Here is a 17,698-nt window from a genome sequence, read left to right on the forward strand (position 1 = left end):
GCTCTCTACGTTCCATCATTAGGTCATACCCACCACAATCAATATCCAAAAGGTCAGAGAACAACTTGCTTTAGTAGCAATCTGGCACATTAGTCTTGATTCTATATACAGTCATTTTATTCTCATTATTAGTCTTAAGGCCCCACATGCCTATATAAAGCCTCAACATATTAGTAGCGCTGCACATTGAGGGGCTCACGATACAAACAAATGACATAAAACAGACGGTAAAGAGGGCCCTGCACAATACGAGCTTACAATCTATGAGGTGTAGGAAACAGCTGACACCCAAGGTAGCGGAATAACAGTTGTAGCGTTAGGCAGGGATACATGTTCATGGATACAGGTGCAGCACTAGTCACTGGCTCCAAGCAGTTGGCAAACATGGGCATGCTGCCAGCTCCTGGTTCTGCTCAACTGTTGATTACAGGCTCAAGGCAGTTGAATATTACAGGTACAGTGTTAGTTCCAGGCTCTGGGAAACTGGTGCCAAAAGCCCTTATAGTTTTATATATCCCCATATGTTATACTGTTCACCATGCAGTGGAGAGAATACTTTGTTTCCCTGGTACAGGAATTATGGAAGTGCTTCTAATGTGAAGGTTTCCCATCACTGTAGTGTGTCACTATGGGAGTTTCAGAACATTGTTTGTCTTATTGGAAACACTGGACTACAGACCCCTTAAATTTGTTTCTATGCAGGCTGAAAAAAGGGAGACAACTGTAATAAAACATATTACCATTCTGGCGAGTCATAAAAAAGAATGAGTGAGAGAGAATTGTTTTTATTGGAGTGAAAAACAATTTAAGTGTCTCTCTTTGGTTATTAGAAATGTTGGAATGTGCAATTACATTAATCTGGCTTCTGCTAATGCTGCAACCCATACATTCAGGGGTATTACGTAATACAGCTGTTTTTCCCATACTTGAATGTCGCCCTCAAAGGAAGGAATATAATGGTTTGATGTTCTAGAAAGCACATTTAAGAAATTGGCTATAATTTGACAGTAATATTATGTCTAAGTATTAATACATCATTGTGCAGACTAACAAACCAGTAATCGCTACAATTTAACATTCCAACCATTATCTAAAAATGTATTTATGACCATTAAATAAGTGAACAAGACTGAGCCAGCTATAATGTAAACCTATACAAGTATAACCTAAGCACATAGCTAAGGCAAGCCAAGGCTGTGACACATGATCTTATCATTGACAGGACAATACAGGAAAAAGACATTCTATTCAATAACATAAAAGGAAGAAAAAGAAAAGACAATGTATTTACCTACAGGCCTAATCCTGGAAATCAGGCTGCAAAATGGGATCAGGGTAATTCATGAAAGTGTGGGGGCAGGAAACAATTACTGCATGAAAAAGAGTTTGACATTCCCAAATCATCATCATCATTTATTTATATAGCGCCAGCAGATTCCATAGCGCTTTACAATTACCAACAATGGGCCTGTTGAGTCTGATCCTTTTACCAATTACAAATTATTATTTTTCAAATTATTTTGTGCCTTATGTCTTACTTATTGCTTATCAAAGAATCACTATACTCATATGTTGGAAAATATGAAACAAAATAACATCAATGGGCAGATCCAGCCATTCAAAAAGCCCATTCTGTTCAACATCTGATCCAATCAGATGTTGATTGGGATCACCAGCTATTTTGGAACTATATAGGGAATAATTGGACATGCCATGCCAGTTATGGTTATGGGTAAACACGCACACCATGAACTAATAACAAATGATGACTGCGCCTACGCATGTAAGTCACAATACATCAAAAGTGTTATAAGTAGTACATTTGCTCATTAAGAAAAACCCCTATTCACTTCCCCATCCTACATATGCAGAGCACCTATCCTGCCAGCTAGGTATTCTAGAATGACAAGCACCGGAGCGTTAAAGAAAAATACTTAATCCCCCCCACCCCCCCTTTTTAAAAAAAAATAAAAATATATATATATATATAACACTGGACACTACAACCCCCATATACAGTATGTATATGTGAAACCACGTTTCACTAAATCTCTAAATAAAAAACAGCTAACACGACCTCTGAAGTTTATCAATTTAAATATGTCATGTATTTGCACATCTTAATGCACAATTACTATTTGCTGACCTTAACATAAATAGTAATAATATTCATGCAGTTAATGTATCTAGAGCAAATGTTTGGCCAATATCAGTCAGTACTTCCTTTGGCAGAAATCAGTTTCTAAACATTTCTTGCAGCCAACCAAGAGTCTATTTCAATTTAATTTCTCTCACTCTTCCATGCAGAACTCTTCTAGCATTCCCTGCATAGTAGAACAAGAAATACACTTATTTGGTACATTAAAAAAAAAAAAAAAAAAATTACATGCAGTAAACACAACCTGGATCTCATCCACCAAAAATCCCACAGGAATAATGTCACCTCAACTAGGAGAAGATGCTGACACCTGTGATAGATATAAAAAAAACTGTTCATTTGGGATTTTTTTTTTTTATAAAAAAATAAATAAATCAATTCCTTCAGTCCATCAGCCTGGATATAACAGTTATTTTCCACTTTCATTCAAATTCTTATTCTATGAAGGCCATTCCAATACCCACTGAAGTATCCAACCTCCATTTCTTCACTGACTCTAGCACCTTAGCTTCTAGCATTTGTTGCATTTCAGTGAAATCCTTTCTACCTCCCACCTGTACAATCTTTCCTATCCCACTTGTTGCCATATAACCTAAAGTATAAAAGATCTAATCGATGCTTAACAGTTCACCCGTTTTTCCATAAATATATCTTTTATGGTTTTGGCCATCAGTCCATAGCACTTTGATGCCAAAGGCTACTGGCTTTTTTCATTATTGTTCTGCATACTTCACTCTGGAACTATCTTCAACTAGCTTTACATTAAGCTGGGTACACACTACAGAATTTTCCACCAACTTTTTATGCCGATCGATTTTACATGCGATCGATGGTCCAATCGCTCGGGCAGTGTGCAAGGTGAGCAAATGAGAGTATTTCTGGCGTTGGATATAAATTACAGATATAGAAGTTTAATGGTAAACATTTTTTATTTCCTTGTTTCGTAGGTAAAGAAATCAAAGGGAATAGAAACCCAAGCGACATCAAGAAAAAAAATTAAAAACCTTGAGAAAAATTTGGTTGAAATGTGTATGCTGTTTGCAACTGTTCTGCCACAAACCAGTAGCACCTTTAGAGTGTAATACTATTTTTTTCACTTGTCATATTCTGCAATAAAAAAAATGTTGTATTTTTTTCCTGCAATAAAACTGTTGCATGAACACTGTGTGCTTTATTCTGGGTATTTTACAAATATTAGTTAATAAAGGTTAATATGACTCTATAACTTGAATAGTTTATAAAGGTATAAGTTTATAAAGGGTAAATATGAATAGATTCCCAACATAGATGCAAAGGGTAATAACACACGTGCTTTATACAAGTGTATGGTCTGCAGCCAGACAGGTGCAATATACATCTATACAAAAAACAAGTCAGTGATGTGCGGATACCGCACCACGTGGGACTGGTACAGGCATTACAAATTTACATACACACGCCCCCCAGGTCGAGGAAGTATCGGAGGATTGTCGTGGATCGGTCGGAAGTTTATACACACTACACAACGGAAAGGAGATTGGAACGAAAATATTGGACAGTACGACCAACCGAATGAGGCCCAATCAACCATTTGGGCAGACTTTCGACCATCGTGTCACTACACACACTGACCCGACTTTCGAAACGAGCTGTCGTATGTCGGCTGGTTGAGCCAATTATTGGACAAAAACCCTGTAGTGTGTACCCAGCTTAAGGCATCACTAGTCAAATTTTGAGGCCTCCATTAAAATAAAATGTATGGAAGAGTCCCAAACTGTTGTACATGGCACAGGCACCATTATAACGTGTTCAATCTAGTAAATTTAGCAAATCAATAGTAAATCTGCATGAATGCACTTCAGAAGCTTTAAGCAGACAATGCCTCCAACATGATGTAACCATGCCCCTGGAGTGATTAGGGTCTGTCCGGTATTACTAAATGAAATGTTAGGAGATCTACAAGGGAGCTCTGTTGCTCACCTAGTACGGTCTGTTTATGATGTTTTGTGACATCACCGCTATATGTGTGACAAAATGGAAACACTTCTGTCAGATGAGAACTTCCTTAATGTGTGGGTTCTCAAAACAAGTTGGGTTAACAAAAAAAAAGTTAAAGAATTATTAGGAAACTGAACTACATTTTGTATTGGTTAGATTTATTAATAACGTGTGACCAACTCAAAAATAATAAATGCAAATGCACTATTAATTTAAAAGGAAAAAAAAAACAATTAAAGTATAGGCTGCAAAATAGACTGACATTATGTGTGTCCCAGTTAATCCTTTCACAGGCAGAAACAAATATGGCAGATTACATATCATCCATCACTGACAAGAAGATAGAAAGAAAGCCTTGCACAAGCATTACTAGCAATAGAGTGGACTGGTCTCAGCTTCACTAAGAGCTATTCTGTAACACAACACTAATGTGATTTGTCTGCCCTGGGATTCTAAACAATTCCCTTTGTGTGGAGCCCTCACACTTTATGAGACAGTTCTGCACACTTTCTTTCAAAATGCTGCCATATTTATCAGGGTGACAACTATTCCATATCTGCATATGGAAGCATCTCACTCCCAGCTTAATTGAAGATTTGGGATTTCTGTTCATAATTGCCAGCATTTGAATACAATACAATTTTATTGCAATTAAAATAGTCTAATTCATTAAATATTAACTGCTGCAGGATAGGAACAATTGTTGCGTAATTGGGGAAAATAAGGACATTTTCAAGGACAAGAAGCGATAGGGATAGCTGGTAACAAAAGGCACAGGGTAGGATATAGTATTATATTATTATTATGATAAGAGTTATTTCGTTCCTCTCAATAGTCCCATTTTTTCCAGGACAGTCCCAATTTTCAAACCCCAAAGCAGATTGTAAGCTTGCGGACAAGACCTTCTTACCGGTCTGACTGTCTGTATTACCCAGTATATTTTTATTACAGTGTTTGTTTCTAATTGTAAAGCGCTACGGAATTTGCTGGCACTATATAAATAAATGATGACAATATTTTGAGCCACAACAAAACCCAAAGCTGGCTACATACATTGCAATCCTGATGGTCTATCTGAAAGCCAAGCAACAGGTTCGCTATCTAATCTGGCTGAGCTTGTGGGTCACTTCCGGCTTCCCTGGAGACTGGTCCGGCCACATTTTCAATTTCAATAGGGCAGCACAATCATTTCGGGGCCACAGGTGCACCAATATTGCAATGTTTGTTGCCAGCAAAAAATACTAATGCCATTATTTATTAGAACTAATCATAAACAACAAATGTATATTTACTAAACTTATCAGAATTGAAGATACACAAAACAAAGCAGTTATCGTTACTTGTCTGTAATCCTATAAAAGGGACACTACAGTCCGTATCTAAGGGGCAATTACATTTAGTTGAGTGTCCCTTCAATGATTATCTTCAACACAGCAAAATTGAAATACTGCTCTAGGAGACTTACAGTGAAGGCAACAGATGCTCGTTGTTATACGTGTCTAGGCAAAGAGACTGCTTGTGAAACCACTACAGCAGTAACAAAATCTCAAGTGAACTTAACCTACTGATGAAAAGCTACTCTGTGCAATCTGCCTAAATGTTTGTGGAGACAAAAGTTCAGGCTGGTCTTTTGGAATATACAAGCTCTACACTTGCTTTGTAAGATTACATTTTTTTTTGCAGTGCTCATTTACAGAATAAATCACAGAGATAACAGCAATAACATAACTGTATTGGTTTTAAGTATTAATTCCTATTATACAATTACCACACCTTATTCTTCTCATGATAAAATGTGGTGCTTGATACTGCTGACCATACAAAGCCTGTAGAGTGTATAGAAGTCGGCACATACCTTTTTCTTTACAATCCTATGTTCGTTCCTCAGTCCAGAGCTCAGAGTGAAGAATTCATTCTCTGAAACACTAGTCTGTATTTCCTAACACAGTTGTGCGATTCTGGGCAATTTCTCCCTTCTCAGAGAGGTTTAAGAGCTGGCCTGTAAATAGGTGAGCAAACAGCTGAGAAAACTCCTGCTTGATAAAACCCTCCACACTCCTGTGACATGCCAGGAATTTCCATCTTATTAATGAGCACCTCGTGTGGGGAGGAGTTGTGTAGGGGGGAGTAAGGAACCAAAGAGGCCAAGTGATCTTCAATTTCCTGAAAAGTAGCTGGTACCTCGCACTGAACTCTTTACATGGCTCCTCAGGAGTGCGCATTTCAGTACATCTACGATAGTGGCTTACAGGCCCTTTTACAGCTTCAGAACTCAAATTTTTATAGCGTTTTTATCACAGCTGTATGATAGGGGTCCTATTGATTACACATGAAAACACCCCTGGTGGGTGTTTTTGCAAGTGTCAGGGCGTCGCCCTACCTATTAAAGGCTATCGCCTACAGTAGCCCACGTCCGTGAAGTGACTTTCTCTGGTAAAAGCTTTCCCATGCAAAAGACCACAGTGGTACATATACCGCAGCAATCATTTTGTCATCTCAGAATGACATTGGGGCATATTTAACAAATAATGATAGTGCACTATCGTGCACTTACCATGAAATTCAGGTCCCTCTGTGTCCTCCGCATATTTAAGAAGGGTTCATCGCAGCAGATATTGTGGATATCTGCTGCTTTGCATTCCTATTCGTTTTTGGGAGCAGTCACCATTCTACAGTATGGTGACTGCTTCCAACCGCAATCTAACAAGTTTTTTTTCGGTAACTTGCTGAAGCTGGCGTACATTATTATAGTTGTCAGATTTCAGTGCTGTCAGCTCTGCTCCGAAGATGGACAGCGCATGTGTGGAGGGATCACATGATCCCTCCCTGTCACTCACTGCTCTCTCTGCAACAGAGCGAGGATGTTTTTTTGCGCGTGTGCAGTTTTTCGAACTGCACATGCGCAATTCCAGTATAAAGAAAAATGAAGAGGACCTGGAGGACATTGCGTTCCGAACAGGCGGGGTAAGTGTGATTTTTTTTATCACAGAAACAACAGTTTTTCGGAACTGCTGTTTCTGTGATCCGTTTTTAATAAATTTGAGAAATAGTTCAATCCTTATCCATGCGATAAGGATTGATAACTATTTTTAATTTTTGCAGAACATTGATAAATGTGCCCCTATAGCAGAATAAAAGAAAAAAAAAAACTTTATTGTTTAAATAAAGCATTTTTTCCAAAGGTTAATATTTTAAAGTAATTTTTTAAATATAGATTTTGTGTTTATTCATTTACTAATTTATTTTTTCCCCCACCAAGTGAAACTGAAAGCCCAAGAACTGGCTTTCAGTTCCACGGCACATGCCAGCTAGACATGCACATATGCCCCAAGACCGGCCCAGGGAAGTGGTAAGTGAAGCTTTACTGCTCCTGCAATATTTTAATAATGAAAATGTGGCGATAACAGGTTTTACATTGCTGCGATAAGAGGAGGTAGAAAATCTGGGTTCTTGACACAGATTCATGAATAAAACCATGTTACAATGCAAGGGGTGCAAATTAGTATTCTGTTTTGCACATAAGTTAAATACTGACTGTTTGTTCATGTAGCACACAAATACTTGTTAGCTTATTTGTACACTGAAATTTAAAGTTGATATTTGTGTGCTACATGAAAAAACAGTCAGTATTTAACTTATGTGCAAAACAGAATACTAATTTGCACCCCATGCATTGTAACATGGTTTTGTCCAGGAGACTGAAATAAGAAGTTTCTTAAGTTAAGATCCTTAATGAATCAGGCACCTAGCTATTAAAGTGCTTATGTGACATACTGATAGGTGAATGATTTCAATTTAATGCTATTAGATGCTGCATTTGAAATGTGTGTGTGTGAAATGTTCAAAGTGCCCATGAGCATCTACTCTTAATAAACATAAATTTAGTGAGAACGGATAAAGAACCTTGCAATCAGAAGTGGAACTCCTTGATAGTAATTACTGGTTTGGGGGAAGGAATTTTCATAAATGCTAAAACTGTATTTAAATAAATTTCCATAGCAGTAATAAACAAATCTTTAAACACTCCAAAGAAAAACAGCGCAGGTACATTCAGGAGATAAAATCAAAAATTTGCTGAATTGGTTCATATGTATTGTTTGTTCAGCTAGAGACATAACATTGGTCTGTAGAATGGACAGTACCTATAATATGCTTCTGTACATTTATACAGAACGTAAGAACATATTTTAGGTTTAATTGCATTGGAATTATTACAAACCGGAACCAATGTGTAGTCTTTCAGTTCAAAGGGTTTTTTTTTATATTAAAAACTACTTAAAAAGTTTTAGAATAGATTATGTTCTAAACATACAGAATAGAATCAGCGATGCGTATTTGTAGGCACACCACAGAATGTGCTGAGCATACAGAGGGTATTAGGATGAGCTGGTTTGCCAGAGGCAAGAACCACCTGAATCCAGACAATAGGGATTCCCCCTGAGAGCATCACCTGGAGTTGTCTGCAGAAACAGGAGGGAGAAGTGGGAGTGCTCAGTAACAAATGAGAGCTGAGTCAGTGTGTTGAATTTATATCAGCTTTTTACTTGCATTTTTGACACATTACGGGACACAGTAGATTAATTTAAGGACTAACGTCTGTTGATGGATCAAGAATGCCCTTAAAAAAAAAAAAAATTGCAATAGAACAAATAAAATCTAACTCTGAATACACATCTTGCATTGCCGTCTCACCAACTCTAAATTTTTCTACATATGCATGGCAAGGCATAACACAAATAATTTAGGTACAAGTGCACTTTACATAAAATGCCTACACTTTCTGAAAACTATGAAACTTACAGACTAAACTGTACATACACAGACTGCCATCTGAGAGCCTGAGACCTCCCACCTACAAAATGTTAAAAGCTTTTCTGCTCAAAGTTTAATTCCATGCAATGTCAATGTTTGACACCACCTTATATTGCCTACCCTGCTCTACAAAATCCGAAGGGCAGTTTTTCAGAGTATTTGGGTTCTGTACAGAATCCCTTCTTTAAAGCCTTCTGGGAGCATCTAGATTCACTGAGGTATTTGTAGGGATATATTGTAGAGCTGGCCTATAGTTTTGAGTAATGTGAAATAAATCGTGTTATGGGCAGCCAAAGAGAAGCACGCATAAAAGGTTCTGGTTAAGTACCATATGCAGAGAGAATGGCAATCATTGCATCATCCTGTGAGGGTATTACAGGATGTAAATAATGCAACAAAATAGTTTCTGAAAAATATAGGTAAGATGGTGCAAAAACACATGTGGTGCAAAGAAACTATAGGGCTATGTTCCTTGTATAATTTGTCTCTCAGCCTACATAAAAAAAATAATCATAAGAACAAAATAGTTAAAAAAAATACAAATTAAATAAAAAAAAATAACACATATACCTTTACTTTGGGCCCCTTGTTATTCTTGGCAGATGCAATCTATCCAATAGCCAGGATTCATTTCCATCCCAGATAACACTGGGTGACTACACATTCTAAGCTCTCAGCCATAGTATGGATCAAAAACACTTCTTAATTCCTGCCCCAAAGCTTGATCAAAGCCACAGCTTCCGAAATTCTTACTTTAAAAATGTGTGACTTACCTTCACTCCCTGTCCTTTACCTCTCTCACGCTTAACCAACAAGTACATCCTCTATCTCCTATCATTCTAATGAATGTGTCCTACTTCTACAAAAGTACAAAATGTAAAATACTTGGACAAATATTTACTTTCCAGTCTGTATTAATCAATGTTTGTTGTAATGTTCTGAGAACAAAAGTTATTAAAAAACAAAACATACACACACACACATATATATATATATATATATATATACACACACACACATCACAAACTTATATTCAAACATGTGTGCAAGGCAGAAAAGTAACAGTTATTCAACAAAAAATAATTATTCAGTGAAAGATAAAAAAAATTAAAAAAAAAAAAAAAAAAAGGTATTATAGCTGGAGTATAACAGTTATAAAGAGTTCCTTGTATTATATATGCTGACACCAACAAAGCTCTGGCAAGCACTCCAACCACAGGAAATTCTTACTCACAGGAGTCTAAAACCCACCATTTGAAGACCGACGTAAACCAGGAGGGAGGATAAAATACACAGTGTGCAAAGCACAAAGCTGCCTATTCAATGTACTGCTGCGTGTATGTAGTGACTTGTTCCACTGCACCTCTAGGAAATGAACAGTAATAAGCCAACTCACCAAAAGCCTTACAGTCTGCAGAAGTCTCACATCAAACAGGCTTTACTAAAATATCCTTATCAGTAATAAAAACATAAATTTATCATGCCTCTCCTAACAAAACTAGACTACATAATAAACAAATAATTTCAGGGCCCAAGGGCAGACAAGGGGACTATTTATGAACCTCAGAAGAGGTTTTTAATCAAGGATAATTCCCCAGATTAGTAAAAAGGCTATTTATTATTAGAGGATCACAGCAGATAGATTTCTGTTGTGGTCCCAGCTTCATCAATCACAAATGCAGTTACCTTAGGTGTCTATGGGGACTGCGAAAATGCCCTATTTATCAAGTTCCAAAACTCGGACCATTCTATCTTATGGGGAAAGCATTCCAGGAGAGGATCTTTGGATCTGGTGATCTGGAGTATGCTTGTAGCGTATCCCCACTCCACTACTATGTCAAACTGATATATATGTTCTATGCACTAGAGCTGCTTCCTCATATAGCTCCTTGGGTGCAGGCTGAGATGTATGAAGGTGCTGATCAGGAGAGAGAGCATAGCACATAGAGCATAGCACATTTTGCAGCTCGGGTGCAAATATTTAACAAGAATTCTTCCAGACAACCAGGACAACAGCAGAACACAATTTTCGTTATACAGGTATATGGCACAGAGCACAATGCAATGTATAAACAAAATAACATTCCAGAACATGGCGAAAGCTTTTCTTTAAAACATTCTAGCAGGCAAGAGACACTAACAAAAGAGCCTGTTATTATCTTTCAGGGCAATGCACTGTGGATCTGTCACCTACACACAGTGGAGGCACCCATCTTGTTGGCTCAACCAACATGCAGCCTAACAATTAGCTGGGCACAAGCACATCACTGAGGCATTGATTCCCAGTGAATGAAGCTACACTTTCATCAGTATTGGTTCAGGCCAGTAAATAGAATCCTTCACTGTGTGAAGGTGACTGGTCCACAGTAAACAGACCTGGGATGTGGAATGTAAAGTTTTTCTCTCCGTTTTATTGATATGAAGTTGGTATGTATATATACACACCGACTGCATCTGTGCAACAACCGTAATAGAGTCAGCCTCCCCCAGCCCCCTTGGAAGTGAGGAATCCATCCCTGCTGCTTCCAACCTTGGCAGGCAGAAGGTAAGGGCGGCATCCTCCGCTCCTCAGGCTGGGAGTGTGGCGTTTAGCTGTGGCATTATTGCCACGCACATATTACCAGCACAACACTGGCATGGAGGAGAAGCAGCTTCACATTTAAACGATCCAGTCATCTGACCATGTCCTCCTAAAATGTGTTTAAACATAATAACACATAATTTAGTGACAAGGTCTGATTAATTACAATATAGAATCTAAGAAACTAAATGTATACACTAGTAAGAGTGTAGTAAAACAGGATTATAAAATATGTCAGACATTCCAATTAAAAAAATAACTTATTAGTTATTTTTATCTTGTAAGATTTGTGTTTATAAAAGGTGTTAAACTAAAACAAAACATCAGCTGACTGATTAAAACAGATAATTTTAGGCCTTATTGTAATATAGATATAAACAGTAAAGACACAAAATCCAACATAAACTTTTGCCCTTTCCAAAACCAGAACATGTAGCACCCTAGAGACAATAACAGGAGATGCTGCTCGCTTGACGGTTATCTTCTGTAAAATTTATTGAAGCTGCAAGGGCCTGCATGGCTAACAGCTGTCATGATGTGCATCCTCATATATTACTTTTCCCACGGCTTTTGGCTGGCTGAATTTCAAGGTGGAATGATAAAGGCTGCCACCACTTTATTGCACAAAGCACAGTGATCACTGACTGTTAATTAAGAGCAAACAATATAGATAAATATATATACAAATAATCAGATTTGTAGATCTAGCATGAAAAGCATCAATGCACATGACTACTAAGGGCTAGATTTACTAAGCTGCGGGTTTGAAAAAGTGGGGATGTTGCCTATAGCAACCAATCAGATTCTAGCTGTCATTTTGTAGAATGTACTAAATAAATGAAAGCTAGAATCTGATTGGTTGCTATAGGCAACATCCCCACTTTTTCCAACCCGCAGCTTAGTAAATCTAGCCCTAAGTGTTAAATAGGTGTCTTCTGTTATCCACTGACCTATTACTGCTTTGTAAAAGAAACTTCAGGCAAATAATTTGCATACAGCTAGTCTTTCTGCATGTTGTAGTAAGAGGAGTATTCAAATAACAATTCAACCAGTTCCGTCTTCTATAACCAAAAACGCGACACAGAGGACAAAATCCGATTTTAAAGACTGGCAACTTGCAATATATAAAATTGCTATTTGTGTTGACCTTTTGTTATGAGCAAGTCATAGTAATGGTAAAAAAAAACAAAACAAAACAAAACCACTCTACAAAAGAATGTCTCAACCTCTCTGTGCACCTGTTTAGGTAAACACCAAAGTACTCTATATCTTCCTATTAAAGATAGTTAATATACAAGCAAGTGTTTCCAGGTGAACAGAACAAAGATTTCTCAAATGATCAAATGGAGTTTTTAATGTTAATAAAAACTTTTCAAACATAAAATAATAATAATTTAAAAATATAAGACCCAGATTAGTCTGGACAATCCCCCAAAACATGACATAAGGAGTTGGAGAATTATCAATGTCATCTCCCTTGTGTTACTGATTGCTTCTATTTTTCTCTGTAATGCGCTCTCTAGATCGCAATAGTGCAGCACTGATGTAACAAGCCACAGCAAACAGCAAGTTAGTTACTCGTCAATTGTTTCTGTTTATGAGGCTGGCTACACTAGATTCTCTGTTGAACAACTTACAACGGTGTGTGTTCGTATATAATGCAGGAAAGCAACATGTGCTGAAATGATCATAGGGCAAGGCATGATGTTATCATGTATCGTTTCTTACTTTTGTCAATTACATTTTGTAACTTTTTTTTATAAAGCTGGTGCAGGTCTGTTCTCATTTATGGAGCAACTAAGAAGAGTGTGTGTGTGTGTGTATATATATATATATATATATATATATATATATATATATATATACACACAGTGATAAAAGACAACGGCGCTCAGTGCATTAACACAGTCACGTGAATATATTGTGCTTATATATAAAAAGATTCACATACAGTAGGCTGCTTCACTTTATACATCAATTGCGGATGTGACACCTAGATAAATACAAAAAAGCGCCAGACATAGTGTGATAACATCAATTAACAACACAGTGACCATATATTCCAAATTGGTCTCGTACCAGAAACAGAAGATAAATTTGCTTATCTGGATAATAATATCCCTTAGAACTCCCACAAGATTCTTCTCAAGTGACCTCGACCTTCTGAAATAAGGCTGTGTCTGTACGATCGCTGCACTTATAGAGTATTGGATAAGACGCAGAAGGTCGAGGTTACTTGAGAAGAATCTTGTGGGAGTTCTAAGGGATATTATTATCCAGATAAGCGAATTTATCTTCTGTTTTTGGTAGAGATGAGCGGGCTCGGATTCCGCGAATCCGAGCCCACCCGAACAGTGCGGATCCGAACGGGATCCGAGCACTGTTCAGATATTTCCGGCGGGCAAAAAAATGAAAACGAGGCTCTGTCGTCCAAGTCTCGCGTCGAATCTCGCGAGGGGTGGGAGGGAGTGCCCAGAACAATTCCATCTTGTACCTCTTTTTTTGGCATTATGTGCTCAAGCTACCTCGGTGCAACCTTTTGGCCTAAAAACAATATTGTTAGGTGTTCAGAATAGACTGGAAATTAGTGGAAATGATTGTTATTGAATGTTATTGAGGTTAATAATAGCGTAGGAGTAAAAAAACCCACAAAACTGGTTTTTAGCACTTATGTTTTTTTCAAAATAAATCCGAATCCAAAACCTTAAATCTGAACCAAAACCTTTCGTCAGGTGTTTTGCGAAACAAATCCGAACCCAAAACCTCAAGCAAATCCTAATCCAAAACACGAGACACCAAATGTGGCCGGTGCACAGCCCTAGTTTTTGGTACGAGACCAATTTGGAATATATGGTCACTGTGTTGTTAATTGATGTTATCACACTATGTGTGGCGCTCCTTTGTGTGTGTGTGTGTATGTATATATATATATATATATATATATATATATATATATATATATATATATATATATATATATATATATATATAAACATATAAATGCCAGAACAACATGACTGAATTTTGATAAAAACCCAGGCATACCTGCACAGTAATTGCAAGTTGGAACAGTTTGTTTTTCCCCTGGGATTGAAATGTTTCAAGGACACGCCAAACACATTTATTCTTGGACTGAAATTAAAAATAGATATATGCACTACACCCTCTCCAGACTATTAGCAGGCTATTACAGAGAGGTGTGTGAGGACATATGGAATCTGGGTTTTGCACAGTGTGTAAACTGGGTACAGTACAGATGGGCATAAACCAGGCATAAATGAGCAAACCATACACTTAATCCATTAATTGCCAAATACTAGAACTTAACATGTTACAACGTGCTGACAAGGTAAGGACACCACATTTATTAGAATTGCTGTCAAGTTCATTTAGGGGCTCAATAATGCACTAAAATTGAACGCATGTCCTATTTCTCATGCATTAATGTGCACTACCAGAGAAATAGGTTATGATTATCATTGCTTATTTATGTATCATATATTGCAGTGATGTACAGAGAGTATAGAAGCATTTATATCAGTCCCTGCGCATTTAAGCTTACGTTCTAAATTTTTCATCTCACACTAGGGTCCAGTTAACACTGGGATACCATACAAACCCAACAATGATAGGACCCTGCTGGAGGAAACCCAAGCAAACATGGGGAGAACATACCAATTCCACACAAATAGCGCTCTGGTTGGAATGAATCCCATGACCCCAGTGTTGAGGAAGCAATGCTAACCACTGTGATTTAACTGGTAAAAGCACATGAAACACATCTGAAGCATGTGTTATATTTCATACATTTCCACAGCTAATATGTTTGACAGATTCTTTGTGGTTACATCATTACAAACATGAAACCCCTTTGTTGCTTTAATCTAGCTCAAAAGGGCATAGCTCCAAACATCTGAATTTTTTAAATCGGAACATTGATGTTGCACCGCAGTGTCTCCAAAAAGGGGGCTTGGCATAAAGCAGTGGCGGATCCAGGGGGGGGGGCGATCGGGGCAATCACCCCCCCTAGCAGACACTTGCTGGCGACGGCTGCACAGTATGTGCAGGTCCGTCCAGCCGTGACAGGCAGGGACAGTGTGCTGCCCAGCTGCTCTGACTATGTTTAAAATATTACACTACCTGAATGATTTGCAAGTATTAAATATATACATTTTCAGGGCTTTTATGTAAAACTAGTCTACAGAAAAATAGTGCTGTGAACCCAAGTTGCCTAGTATATATATATATATATATATATATATATATACATATACACACACACACATACTTTAATTTACTAAAAAATAGTAAGATTACGGTTGCTATATGTTACAGCGCACAAATTTACCTATTTCAGGTATTCTAATTTTGTCTTGTGGGAACTGGAGAGTTAGAGGTTTAAAAGGACAAAAAAAGAAAAAGAAAAAAATTAAGAAATATTTTGTACAAGTGCCCCAATATCACAGCACGCGCAGTCTCAAAACAGCTCCATGAACATTATGGAATTGAATTAAATTGATGGGATCCTTATTGTACGTTTGATTAATGTGGTCAGAAGGACCACAGATCACTGCTATTGGCCTGTGTGTGCAGTTATCTTCTGATTATGCCAACATGACCCATAGTTGCTGGAAGAGATCCAGCTACACAGCCCCAACCCTGAACATCTCGATCTAATCCATTGTAGCCACTTATGTGTGTGACCAAACTGGACTCTGATCCTGTATCAGGATCATACCATGCACTCATGGTATCTGGAATTTCTTAAAACAATAACTTTAACTGCACAGCAAACGTGAGTACAATATCAAAAACTTAATTTTGTCAAGGTTAGGGAAAATTTCACAGTGATATATTTGTGAATGAAAAAAGTGCATTTTAAGTTGAGTAGTCCTTTAATTGAGCCCTAAATGAACCACCAAAAAAGGACATTAAATTCCTTAACCATCACAAAAAACATTGCAACTTCAGCTACTTTTTCTGTGACTCTATTCTCAAATGACTATAATAAAACCAATATGCTTGTGTGTAAAACTTGTGATAATTATAAACACAATCCTTAGGATAAAATACCTATATATCTTCTTTATATTGTTTAAGAGTAGAAACTTATTTCATGGTCAGCTTTATTTAAGAAGCACACTGTATAATTACTAACAACCTATACAAAACTTCAACAATACTTATATGGAAACGTTAGTTCCATCACTAAACATATCCTGCACGATTGCATAAACCAGATATCAGCAATTAGTGGCTTTTGAGCTGTTGTGGAACTACAAATCCCAGCATGACCCCCCCTCCAATTACACAACCTCTGAAATCTCACAGGTTGCCTACTCTGGTATAGACACCTGTAAACATGAGAATAAGACAATCTTTCAGCCCTGAGGTGACTTGTAAACAATGTAAGGCTCATGTGACATTTGATCAGTTGCTTCCTGTATTTTCTTTAAGTGCAAAAATAGACGCGTTTATAAAATAGATATAAAGAGGGGTGGTTGCCCAAATAATGTTACCGTTACAAGAAAACAGTAGGGGTTGTGGGGGCTAAAGGATCCCCACCAAAAGGACTCACCTGAAACAGCAGCTGCTGCCGGGAAAGTTCCAGGAGACTCACCTGGGTGGAGAGGGAAGTGACTCACCGGGGGAGGAGAAATCAGCAGGAGGGAGCAGGTAACCCGAGACAGGAGGGAAAGTCATATACAGCTAAAACAAATACATTTGTCTTTCTTCACGTTTATTGCCCTGCATTAAACATCTTTTTTAATCAATATTTAAATATGATGGTTATTTATTCATAAAGTGTATATATATATATATATATATATATATATATATATATATATATATATATATATAATCTTTTTCTATATCATTCTATTTGTAGCTGCCTGGTGTTTTGTGTCACTTGCAAATAAACAATGATGATGATTGGCACATGTCAGGAGCAGTTCAGATTAATAACCCATTGCCTCGTGCTGAGGATGATTGTTTTGTTGCTATGTATTTCAATTATAGGTTTTCTAAGTCTAAAATTCAAAGGCAGCAGATCCTCTAACATGACCCCCTGAATGTCCCACCTACTTTATTAGTAAAGTTACCTGTACTGAATTAATTGGTGTTAAATAGAACCCCTCTCTCTTCTATTAATCAAGCACAGTAGCTGC

The 17,698-nt window shown here is 37.4% G+C and overlaps 1 protein-coding gene across 4 annotated transcripts in view; it reads right to left on the reverse strand.

Annotated features, from left to right (window-relative positions):
* Positions 1–17,188, reverse strand: part of LOC142100691 (ligand of Numb protein X 2-like) — a 51,909-nt gene extending 34,721 nt beyond the window's left edge. The window contains exon 1 of one of the 4 annotated variants that reach the window (XM_075184412.1): positions 17,107–17,188. The gene's annotated coding sequence lies outside the window, so the exon portion shown is untranslated. Of the gene's footprint in view, positions 1–5,990; positions 6,129–9,720; positions 9,789–17,106 lie in introns of those variants that run through there. The other 3 variants (XM_075184413.1, XM_075184414.1, XM_075184417.1) reach the window with 3 other exon arrangements.
* Positions 17,189–17,698: the final 510 nt, after the last annotated feature.

The sequence above is a fragment of the Mixophyes fleayi genome, chromosome 9 (genome assembly GCF_038048845.1).
Source record: "Mixophyes fleayi isolate aMixFle1 chromosome 9, aMixFle1.hap1, whole genome shotgun sequence".
Taxonomy (NCBI): domain Eukaryota; kingdom Metazoa; phylum Chordata; class Amphibia; order Anura; family Limnodynastidae; genus Mixophyes; species Mixophyes fleayi.